A 13,324-nucleotide genomic window follows, 5' to 3' on the forward strand; every position below is an offset into this window, starting at 1 on the left:
AATTCATAATGCCTGTATCGAGTTCTAAAAGTAGTCTTTGGTACTTCCTACTCCTTTATCCTTAGCTGATAATACCTTGATCTTAAATCTATTTTTGAGAATATCTTAGCTTCCTTCAGTTGATCAGACATATCATTTATCCGCGGGAGTGGATATTTATTCTTCATTATCACCTTATTTAATCTATACAAAGTCAAAAAGTTTCATCATTCTTCTTCACAAATAATATTATAGCCCCCATACATGATTGCTAGGTCTTACAAATATTTTATCTAATAATTTCTGTTACTAAATCTTTAATTTTGCTAATTTTATTGATGCCATTCTATAAGAGGCTTATGCATTAGAAATAGTTCTAGGGATAATATCTATAGATACCTCTACTTATTTTTTCAGGATATAACCCTAGTAATTTTTTTGGGAATACATCTGAAAATTCTTTAACTATAGGAATATTACCAATTCTATTTGTCGTTTTCCTGACTTTGAATCATAGGCTAAATAGGATGTACACCATTTTTTCAACCTTTTATGTGCAGTTATAACCAAGATTAAACAATTCGACATAATATTTTTTTCTCCTCTAAAAAGTACCCAATTTCCATCAATGGTTTGTGACTTTATTGTTATAGCAAAACAATCCATGTGGGCTTGGTGGGTACTCAACCAATCTATTCCAAGAATTACATCAAAATCCTATAACTATAAAGGCAATAAGTCTACTCGAGTCTCATGCCCTTTTACCTCATTTTTCACTCCTTGAAATAGCTATCACTAATCCCCTCTCTAAGTTTTCTAATTATATTATTCAATTTCCTACTAATTATTGTGGACACAAAAGAATAGGTAACCCCAGAATCAATCAAAACAGATATCATGAGTATTTAATTGTAGTATACATGTTACATCATCTAGAGTAGCATGAACCTCATCTAGAGTAGCATGAACCTCTGTAATGGTCTTGGTAATTCAATGGAAAAATATTGTAATTCTTACTATAGCTTTTCTTTAACCTGAGTTTACAGGTAAAGTTGAGGGAAAATTGAAATAACAAATTGAAGATAAATATCTTAAAGAAAATGAATAGAAAGAACAATGCAAAATTAATAAACCCTAATCTAGATTTCTGGGCAGCTTCGAGGTAACCCGAGCCTCCTAGGTGAATGAGATTTGCTTCAAAGCAATTTCTTACCTATCTATTGCCCTTTCCTCCCTTTTTTATTGTAATTCTTGGTTAGTTGAGAATTAAAAATAATAGATAGAATTGACAACTGTTTTATTTATCTGTTTTGTATTTGGACTCTTTTTCTTCTTCCAAATGGTGCCGTTTGCTTTTGAACTTACTCCCTTGTCAGCTGTCAGCCGCAAGAGCTTCTTCATCTCAGCCCTCCACGTCTCAGCCCTCCACGTAAGTGTTTCTTGTCCAATCTTGACTATACACGTGCTCACTTTATCTCTTTGCTGCAAGTAAGTCTTTTCCAACACGCCTCCTTCATTTTTTTCTCGGCTTCAACTTGGTCTTGCTTCTTTAGACGCTGCCAGACTGTTACAACCTCCTCTTAGGTTACATGAACCTCCTCTTAGGTTATATGAAAGACTCGACCCTGAGTCCTCTCTCCTTGTACTCTTAGTCTGCCTCAGTTAACACTAGCTCCTGATCGAGCTAGTCATCTAGGTCCATCTGCTGTCACCGATTGTTGCTAACTATGAGTTGGTTGTCCATGGCTCTTATTCTGCTCAACAGTCCTCTAAGGACATTCCTTCCGGCGATGTCCAATCTCGCCATAATGATAACAAGGGCATCTAGATATGGGTACTCCTTCCATCGGTACTCCTCCTGTCTACATATATAACATCGATTGGGTATGGCTGAACAATCCCCTGGATGATTCCGCTCACACATCACACATTAAAGGTATGTAGCTGTCCTCTGTCCAGTTAACCCTCCACTAGGATTAATTCTAGTTTGGAATACTCTAACTGGAGCTCTACCCTGGTTAGATTCTCCTCTTTTTTTCTTAAATAATGGTCCAGTCTTACCTTTCTTTGGCAGAGATGGTCTGCCAGATGAGAAGTCAGAAGTCTTACTTTTCTCAAATTCATTTCGGCCTTGATTTTCTGCTATACATGTTTCTAAAGCCCGAGTCACTTCAATTAGCTCCCTTACAGTTTTAAACTGGAAAGCAATCAATGCTTGTTTCAAATTAGGTCTCAATCCATCTCTCAATCTATCAACGATATGCTGCTCAAAGCGTATATATAGGGGAGAAAACATAAAAAGTTCATGGAATCATCATTCATACTCCATCACCGACATTTTTTTTTTCTCAGTGCTAAGAACTCTTGTTCCTTTATTTTCCGGTCTTCTAATATAAAACTTGTTTTCAAATTCCATCCTGAAATCTCCCGAAGTCATCACATCTACAGTTTTTCTTATCTTCACTGCTTCCCACCATGTTAGTGCACTACCCGACAACAACTGAGCAACACAATTTACTAATATATTAATTGGTGCCTCAATGTCCGCTCCACCTTCACAATCCATCTTCCTGTAATCTCAGCATCCTGCTCACAATAATACCATTCACACCCCAATTATCTCATGCTTTTTGCCATCTGACAAAAACAACAACATTATCTCTAGGGGTTGGCGCTGCAACTGTAGGTGTTGTTAGTGCCACTGATGTTGTAGCACTAGACATGCCTAACATTGTAACCTTCACGATCTGCTCTGGATACACTAGTTCTATGTGCACACTCGGTGCTGCTGTAGGGGCTACCGATGGAGGCTCCTCTCCCTGTCTCGGTAAGTCTTGTCCTTTAAATTGCATAACCCCTTCCCATCGGGATGCAGAATCATCTCAGTGTCTAAATGGCTCCCCTCGTCAAGGCTGAATGGATGCTGCTTATATATAGGATTCAGTATATGCTAACAGATCTTCTTCCAGACCAACCTCGGGTCATGCACTAGCATTCCTCTCCCGTGCCATAGATGGATCCATTTGAGCTCCTTATCGAGTGGTCACCATTCTGAAACATTTCATCATAAATCAATTTCGCAATCAAGTCATAAAATTATTTCATGCTATGATGTCATATCTAATAATCTTATATAATGAACCAACTATTTAGAACATAAACTCAATCCCATAAATAATAAAAGGTATAATTTTTATTATTATTATTATCTCATAATATATATTAAATTTTTATTGAAATTTTGATAAAATTTTCTTTATAGTTTTCAGACGTTCCAAGTATATCGACATCAATTTAATCACACATCTTAAATATAAATTTATACCCAATAATATAAACATTACAGACTTTTCCATCATCGATTCCATACGTGTATCCAGGAGATTTTCTCATTCAACTTTCAATACTTTCAATTTATTTTACTCTACTTGCTCAAATGTATTCTTATTTTTTTTACTAGACAATTATTACATTCAGGATCAACATTACATGATCTATTATTTCATAGACAAGTCTTTTTTAGCACAGTTTTAAAATATATTTAAGCTAATAATTTATTAATTAATCCTTCAACATCCTAATTAATTATTATATACCATAAACACTCCACATTTCATTCAAAATGTTAAGATAAGCTAATTATATAATCATTCTCATTACAACGTTACCAAACAAAACTATTTACAACAAAATATATATATATATATATATATATATATATATATATATATATATATATATATATATATAAAAGTTTTGAGCACAACATGATATTAATCCTGATGGGTCTGTAATAAACCTAAAATCTTACTAAGTATATAATCATTAACGCATTTATTTATTTATTATTATTATTATCATTATTATTATTATTAAATCTAATCTCTTTTTAGATGTAATAAATAATTTTATAATTATAACATATTTATTCACCATATCCATTCAATGACCGATTTAAAACCAATAATTTTGTCTCATTGCCAAATCATTTATAATTCCTCCCGAATATTCCTTTTCTTGGTATAATGATCTTAACCAGGTATTTATCAACCAAGATTTTCAAATTAAAACTCTACAAGTTCAACGTTTCCTTTACTACCAATAAATTTGGTTATCCTCACATGAATACTTATTAATTTGACCTTTTCATATTGAAGTCCGATCAATATTATTTTTATTTCTGAATACAATATGAATTGTATTGTAATATCTTCTGATCAATACTCTTGAATCCGACATTCTCATCTTCAAAAACCAATCAATCTGGTATTTTCTATTAAATTTCATAAAAACATTAGTATCCTCTCATGGATAATTTCAAGTCTGACATTCTCATTTTTAAAAGCCAAATCAATCAAGTATTCCCTACCGAATCCCATAAAAATACCGGTATCCTTTCATGGATACTGTCAAGTCTGGCATTCCTAAATTTTCAGGAGTCAATGCAATCCTGTATTCCCTTCTGAACCCCATAGAATTCTTAACATCTTTTAATGGGTATTAATTTTAAATAAGGTCTTCTTGATTGTTTTTTAATCATAAACAACCGTATTCTCTTTCGAATACCAATTATCTTACTTACTAAGTTAGTTGATTGTCTTGCAAAGTAAATACAAATAACATAAAAATAAACATTTTAATAACTTCATGACCCATATCCTAAAAGAAAAATATTCAAACAACTTTATTTGAGGTGAATATTTTTCATCTACCTGAAGTTGCTTGACACATCATTGTTCCTACTGTTTGTGACCCTCCCATAATTTCTCCTACGACATTAAATCAAATTTATTTTTATATTCATGAAATGTCTCCTGGTAAGCTCTTTTCTCTTCTTCTTTCTTATTCAATTGAATTAATCTCATCAATATACTCTCCATTTAAGATTCTTTAATTAGCATGTTCATAATTATTTCTTTCCTTAAATTAATATAATTCATTTCCTCGACTTATGAAAATAAAACTTCAGTTCATGTTAGATGTGTATATCTCATTTTTTTAATCAAAGAGATCACATTCTTAATGGAATGACCTCATTCCTTTTCAATTTCTCACCTTTTATACTTGCATTTGAAAATTTTGATCAATATATTTCTTCATAATCCTCTTAATAATTTGAATAATTCTTTTTTACTTAAGTCTCAAGTTCACTAATTCCTATTCTAATCAACGTGTTTATCTTCATAATTATTAATTCATATCGTAATGAAATAAACATCTCAATCCTATTTAAATATTTCTAATCAAGGTTCAACATATTCTTTTAACAATTTCTCTCAATTACTCATTACCCAAATAATATCTCATGCAAATCAACACTATTCTATCATCTAAACATCAATACAAGAATTTATTCTTCCTACACAATTCTACATAACATTTTTCCATGCAAAACAATTCATCTATATGTCATTAAGCATGCATGAAATTCACAAACTTAAACACTTTACCACTAACCCACAAGGAAAAATGAAGATAAAAGATTCTAGGATAAATTTTTCTTTTCTTCCACATTATTATTATTTTTTTAAATCATTAATAGTTTAATATAACTTTTTAATGACTAGTTTTTCAAAATAATTAATACATCCTTAATAGGGAGTCTCTCAAATGATAGCGATAGAGAACAACTTATATACAAGGAGCTTTTGACAGTGAAGTGGAGGTTTTTCATACTTGATGACAGCAGTTATCACGGATTCAATCAAAATAGATACTTGGCGTCAAGTCTACCTTTTTCTTCTGACTGACTGTTCTCCCTTAGTGGGAAAGGGCTTCTAATGGCATAACTAACAGTTTGATCTCTCCATCCATCTGCTACTGACAGTGAAATCACTTAATGTAAGTTAACGGATGAGGCGAAAGAGCAACATTGCATCTATCCTCAAATCAAAGAAAGAAGGCCCGATGACTGCCCTCTTCTATATAAAATAAAAGCCTTTTGCCCCCACCAACCAAGGATCTGTGGTCCCTTCATACAAAATTCTAGCACATGAAATTTATCAGGGAGCTCCGCCTCGGGAAATAGTCAAAGATCCGAAAGGCCTTGTAAATTCCAAAGCCTCTGTGCTTGCGAACATCTTCCTGTAGTCCTTTGACGCATATCTAATAAAAATGGATTCCTCTGCCCTGACTGGCTATTGTGCCTTCTCTTATGTTATGGAAGTAGCTACTCTAGACAAAATCATCCACTGTTGAGAGATTCAAGTAAATATTTTCGACTTCAAGCGGATGTGCCATTGAGAATGATGTATATTAAGGAAGAGTTCTGTCTTTTCTTTCAGGAAGTGGAATCACAGTTAAAGGTCTTATTGCGGATCAGGGGTGTTGATATTAGGGTACCTAAGGTAACTTCAGCGAGCACAAACCTACCTAAGCCTCAAGAAAGTTTTTTAGGGCATTCCCTCAAAAGCAAATTTGTTATTATTTAGGGCTCAGGTGGAACTTTACTTTAATAAGAGGAAATGGAATCCTATCACAATCAAAAGATTTAAATAGGCATAATAGCCACTCCGTATACCCACTATTGGAATAGACCACACGTCGTAATCACCTTTTTCAGTGAAGAAAGACGCTCATTCCTGTCTTGGTTCAATTGCATGTGCCAGAGCTTTGGAAAGGCTCCTTTCATTTTCATGGTTGAATTCATAGTGTCAATCTTGTCTCAAGCTATTCAAACAAAAAGGATCCACAGAAACAGAGGATGGTGCACCACATCTTGGATTTGCTTTCTTTCTTCCACTCATTTGACATGTGGTTAAGGTAATGGAATTTTGCATTCTAACCCTAGAAGAGTTTACCGAAAAACTGCTTCCCTCGTATCTTGTTAGGAATTAGCTGGCTTAGAGTCTCGAAGACCCCTAGTTTTGGAGTTTTCACCCTCTATAGATTATAAATGAGGCTTGAATGCCTAAAGCAAATAGTAAATAAGACAGCTCAATAAGTTTGCTTCTCTAATTAATGGCTTTAGCTGTTGTTCTCATTTCTCAGCTTCAAAGAGTACAAAATAGAGAATCATAACACGAATTGATTGACTTTCTTTCAATTTGGTTATGGAAAGTGAAGGTCGTTTCGTTTAGTACTTTTGTTTGAGATTGTAGAAACAAAAAAATTGCTCAAAATTGTGTCTACAGAGATATTATTATATTAACCAACAACAGATACAAAAGAAATAGGAAAGTTGTAATAATATCTCTGGGTATGCAATGAAAACTTGGTATATCGAAGATGTATATACTCGACTCCTCACTCTCTTTTTATGTAGTAACAAGATAGTCATAGCATAAATATATGCTTTTAAGCTCTCATTACTAGTATTCCACCCCCTGGGGCCAGATAGCTGCTTCCGAGCCTTATGAGCTCTGATGATCTAGCAAGTTGATAAATATATAGATCTGCTTCCTTTGGTCCGAGTGAACGGATTACCCTCAAGGGGGGAGAATGGAGTAAGCTGGTTAGCCAGTAGTTAAAGCACACATTTGTAATAATTTAGTGAATGTCTTATTCAGGACAACTTTTCTATTATTTAGCTAAGTAGGGCATTGTACATATATTATGGTGTAACCTATTACACATGATAAAGCTATACAAAACGAAATATATAAAGCTATATAAGAGGAAACATAATATTTTTCTATTTTACAACACATTCCATAATACATCTCCTCAAACTGAGGGTGAGTTATCTATGTGAAGCTTGGAACGTAGAGAAGCAAAAACTGAGGAAGCAAGGGCCTTTGTAAGCACATTGGCTAATTGATCTCTAGATGAGATGAAGCGAATCTGAATCTCCTTTTTAGTTACTCGATCATGAATAAAGTGATAATCGGCCTCAACATGCTTTGTATGAGCATGAAAGATCGGATTAACAGATAGATAAGTAGCACCCAAATTATCACACCAAATAGTGGTATCAGAACTAGGAGGGAAACACATATCTGAAAAAAGATAACGAAGCCAAAGAACCTCAGCAGTACCATCAACTAAGGCCTTATACTCTGCTTCAGTAGAGGAGCGAGCAATAGTGCATTTCTTGCTAGATTTCCATGAAATAGGAATGTTGCCAAGAAAGATAATGTATCCACCCATGGATTTACGATTATGAATACTTATAGCCCAATCAGCATCAGTAAAACCATGTATAGACAAGGAAGAGTCACTAGTAAGGTGGAGAGTAAAGGAGGACGTACCTTTCAAGTATCGTAGTATGCGTTTAATGGTAGCCTAATAGCTTTCGGTAGGAGTATGCATAAACTTACATACCTTGTTCACAACAGAAAAAATGTCTGGTCTAGTAAAGGTGAGAAACTGAAGAGCACCAATAATTTAGCGGAAGCGAGTGGGATCCAAAAACAACTTAGTAGACTACAGATCAATTTTAGAAACAGAAACTGATGTGTCAACGGGTTTATATGATGCATACCCACATGACTTAGAATATCAAGAGCATACTTGTGTTGATTAAGCACGAGACCCATACTGGTCGGCGCGACTTCAATCCCCAAAAAATAATGAGCATCACCCAAATCACGAAATTTAAACTCCGAACTCAATAAGGTAATAAGATGTTGAATCAAGTTAGAGTTGTTATCGGTAAGTAAGATGTCATCCACATAGATAAGTAAGTAACATATATCATGATTCACATTCAGAATAAATAGAGAGGTATCAAACTTTGAAGCCCGAAAACCAATAGACAGGAGGAAATCACTCATTCGCATGTACCAGGCTCGTGGTGCTTGTTTTAAGCCATAGAGAGACTTGTGAAGGCAACATACATGAGTAGGCAAGGTAGGGTTGACAAAACCTAGGAGTTGTTTCATGTAAACAACCTCGCAAAGTGAACCATTAAGGAAAGCATTATAAACATCAAGTTGCCGAATCTTCCAATCTTTAGAGACTGTAATCGTAAGGACTAACCAAACAGTAGTTGGTTTAACAACAAAACTTAAGGTTTCTGAGTAATCAATTGGAAAGACGGTGAAGAAGGGCAGACTGGAGATAGTAGCAGATGGAAAGAAGGGTTGAGGGAGGACAAATGTAGATGGAAGGGCAGGCACAAAAAATGGAAAAATCTATTCATGAAAGTGAACGTGATGAAAAATATAGATGCGATGAGATGACAAATTAAGATAATGATAGCCTAAATAAGAGGAACTATAACCTAAAAACACACATGGAGTGGAGCGATAGTCTAACTTATGAGCATTGTAAGGACGAAGTAGAGGAAAACAGAGACAACCAAAAGTCCGTAAAAAAGCCATAATTAGGCATTTGATGAAACAAACATTCAAAGGGAGATTTGTTGCTCAAAACCGTTGTTGGCATATGATTAATAAGGTAAACTGAGGTTTCAAAATCATAATTCTAGAATTTTAGAGGTGCCTTACACTGACCAAGTAGAGTAAGACCAGTTTCAACAATATGACAATGACGACGCTCAACAATACTGTTTTGTTCATGCGTATGTGGACATATGAGACAATGGTGAATATCGATGGTTTTAAAAAAGGAATATAATTTGCGATATTCGTCACCTCAGTCAGTTTGAACAGATTTGATTTTTCAAGAGAACAGACGTTCAACAAGTACTTGAAATTAAACACATTGAATACATCTGATTTTAGGACAATAGGATAAAACAAAATGAATTTGGTATGCGCATCCACAAATATGACAAAGTATCAAAAACCATCAGAAGATAGCATAGGAGTAGGGCTCCAAACATCACTAAAAATAAGTTCTAGAGCAGCAAAAGTTTTATGACCCGTAGGTCCTAAAGACAAACGAGAGGTTTTTCCTAACAAACAAGCTTGACATTGAAAATTAAGAGGACGAGAGGTATAAACAACCTTTTTATTTGATGCTAAGAGACCCAAAATGAGTGAACTAGGATGACCAAGTCAACGATCCCAAATATCGGAAAAAACGGGCATGTTAGTGGACAAAAACGTTTGCGGTAGGGCTGTGGCAGAAGACGCGGAAAGGACATAAAGGCCATCTTTAATTTGACCAGAAAGGAGAATTTCTTTGGTGGTGAGATCCTTGACATAGAAAATAGAAGAGTGAAATTCAAAAAAGACAAAATTTTCACGACAAAATTATTGAACAAATAATTTTTTTTTAAATGTGGAACATGTAATATGTTGGATAAGGTGAAGGTGTGTTTTGGTGTATGCAAGATATTTTGGGTGGTGTTAGGTATAAGAAGTCCCTTACCATCACCAACATGCAATTCATCATTACTGAGATAGGGTTCTGCATGTCATACTGTAATATCTGGAGTAACATGGTGATTCGCACCTATGTTAGGAAACCAAGTGGCAGAATCTTCTATTGACACAACACTAAAGGAAAGGTTGGCCGAGGCTTGATTACCATGATGGGCAAGCTAGGAACACTGCTATGTGGAATGTCCATAGATGTGGTAGAGGTAACATTTTATCTGCTGTCGTGGCCACTGGTTTGGTGCTGCAGACCATTGATGGTGTTGCTGCCACTGTTCATTATGACAGTGAGTTTGCGGCCAAGGAGAACCACCACCAGTACCACGAAAAGACTGATCGTTGGACTGAAGAAAGTTGCTGCGAGGATGCCACCAGCCCCCCTTCTACCTCTGCCCCGATGAGCCATGAAACCACTACCATTAGACCTAGAAAAACCACGCTGGGCAGCATAGACTGAGGGAGGCTGCACAAGTATGGGCAGTAGGGGTGCAATAGGCAGAATAGATGGAAGCGAGCTGCAATGGATGAATTCATGAGTAGACAGGTGACTATGAAACTCATAGTATGAAAGAAGGTCAACTTTATTTGTCAGACTCGTAACCAAATCATGAAATTCACCATGAAGTCCCCGAAACATATATAAGTTGAAATCAGTGAGAGAATAGGTCTGCCAGCCGCAACTAATTCATCAAACAAACCTTTAGCGCATTGCAAGTAGAGAGTAACGATATCATCACCTTATCGAAGATCCTAAAGAGAGCCATGCAATTGCAAGATCCGAGAGTTGGATGGGAAGGCGAGAGCATGTTCAAGAGTGCTCCAAACACTAGCAGAAGTCAGGCAATCAACCATGAAATGAAGAACATCAACTAAAAGAGAGGATAATAGAGCACTAAGGATGAGTTGGTCTTGCTGTTTCCAAGTCAGAAACGCTTGGGAAGGGCCAGAATTGAAGGTAGCAGAGGCGGTAGAAACCGTACAAGATAGATCATGCGGAGAGGGGCATGAAGTTAAGTTGTCAACAAACAAGAAGACTCCTTAACCAAGCAGATACGACTTCATCTACATATGCCAAAATAGATAATTGGTGTTAGTAAGTTTAAGATTGATAGCCTACTGGGTGTTAGAGAGGCGAATAAGGGTTGCTGTCGCAGCAGATGGAGCTATGGCTGTGTTCGTTGCTGTTGTGAGTCCAAGAACTAGGGAGAAAGAATTTGAAGGAGAAGAGCTGCCATTAATGCTAGCAGCAGCACTAGCCGTGTGATCCATGACAACAATAGTGACAGAAAAGAGTAGGAATAGCCGATTAAAGAAGACCTACAAAGAGAGGAGCTTGTCTTGATGGAGAACGCCTTTGACAGAGAGGAGAGGTTGGCTAAACAAGTCCGGCAAACAAAAAAATTATGTGCAGCAGAGAGAGAAGGGCAGGCAAGTAGCAGAGAGAAAGATTTGCATCATAAAAAATAGAAGAGCAGGGATGGCGGTAATGAGAAGAATCTGCAGCATAGAGTAGAAGAACCTATTTAAGGTAGAGAGGCTCTGATACGAAGTTAAAGCAGAGATTTGTAATAATTTGGTGAGTATTTTAATCAGGGCAGCTCCTCTACTATTTATATAAGTAAGGCATTGTATATATATTATAATGTAACCTATTACACATGATAAAGCTATATAATAGGACACATAATATGTTTTTATTTTACAACACATTCCATAATACCAATAATGGGTGGAAGAGGCAGATAAAGGGTCCTTTCAGTATAGTTCAAGCTATTTAGCTTTGAAATATTACGGTTTGAGCCATACTTATAGGATTCAAATAGTAAAAAGAGAAGTGAAGCTTCTTGATGACAACGGGTCAAAAAATAGTAAGCAAAATTGGCAAATCAATAGCAATTAGGGTAAATGAAGTGACTCAACTGGTTAGTCTCGGGATTGAATCAACCAAGGGAGGAAATAAAAGATTTGAATAGCCATAATAGAAGGGTGAGGGAATGACCTAAATAATAAGTAATCTCCTCAAATTCTATTTTCTCTCGGCATAATCAATTCTCTAATTCAAGTGTAAAAGGAATAGAGTTTTGCATCGGGAAGCCTACTCTTCGGGGACTGCTCGATACTTTATATGCTTATCATGGATAAAAACTACTTTTCTATTCGTTTGTATGCGCACCTCTACTCATACGGGGCCTCCCTTCGAGAATGAAAGTGTATTTAATCCAATATTGCATTACTAACATTGACTCTTGCGAAGAAAGAACCTCAGGAATTGAATCAACTAACTTTCTTTACTCCATAAAATGTATAGAATCACCAACCAGCTGATCGCTTCGCATGTCCCATACCAGAATGACCTATTGATGTAGTTAGATTTGTGATAATGGGTGATTCTGAACAACTAGATGTAGGTCTAACATAATTAAATGAGCATATGCTCCAGATAGATGAATTTATGGACCAGTAAGACAGGTCTAGGTTCAAGAGGAGGTCTGGTCGAGCCAGACTAGAATAATGGTTCAAAAGGGCCATAACTTTTGATTTGATCGTTGAATCGTGCTTAAATTTTTACAGGAATTTCTGGAGGCTGTTTTTTTAGAATAGCATGAAATCTTTACTCCGACCATCAGATCTTTAGATTTTCAAAATCTCGCTTCGGGTCCCTGGTTTTGACAGTTTTTGTGATTTTTCTTATTATTTTTAGATTTCATTCTTCTTTCCTTTGTAATTTAAGATTTTTATTTTATTTTATAGTTAAGGTAGGGTTTTTGACCTATTTAAGACTTTGTAAATCTTCTGAAGGATTATTATTAAAGAGAAAAAAAACTGTGAATTTAGGGTTTATATTTGTAGTCTTTTTTACTCATTAAAATCCATGTATTATTTATTTATTATTATTTTAAACTTTCGCTTGCATCACCTCATTTTCCTAGGACTTGTTATACATATAACGGTTCTGAAAGTGCTCCTTACTGGTCTTTCTCCTCCGTAGGGGTAAGCCTACTCCTCAATAAACATCTTTATCTCATCCACTTAATATTCATTTCCTCGTCTGCTACTACTTGACTCGTGATAATAGTATTATTTAGAATTAGTCATATTTATTTTTGGATTTTAAAAAT

General features: G+C 35.4%; 1 long non-coding RNA gene across 1 annotated transcript; it reads left to right on the forward strand.

The window, feature by feature from the left end:
• The first annotated feature begins 1,543 nt into the window (after positions 1 to 1,543).
• On the forward strand, positions 1,544 to 3,088 carry LOC133690873 (uncharacterized). Its single transcript, XR_009841520.1, has 2 exons — positions 1,544 to 1,915; positions 2,054 to 3,088. It is a non-coding gene; the product is annotated as an uncharacterized LOC133690873 (long non-coding RNA).
• The last annotated feature ends 10,236 nt before the right edge of the window (positions 3,089 to 13,324 follow it).

This window comes from Populus nigra, chromosome 4, assembly GCF_951802175.1.
Source record: "Populus nigra chromosome 4, ddPopNigr1.1, whole genome shotgun sequence".
Classification (NCBI taxonomy): domain Eukaryota; kingdom Viridiplantae; phylum Streptophyta; class Magnoliopsida; order Malpighiales; family Salicaceae; genus Populus; species Populus nigra.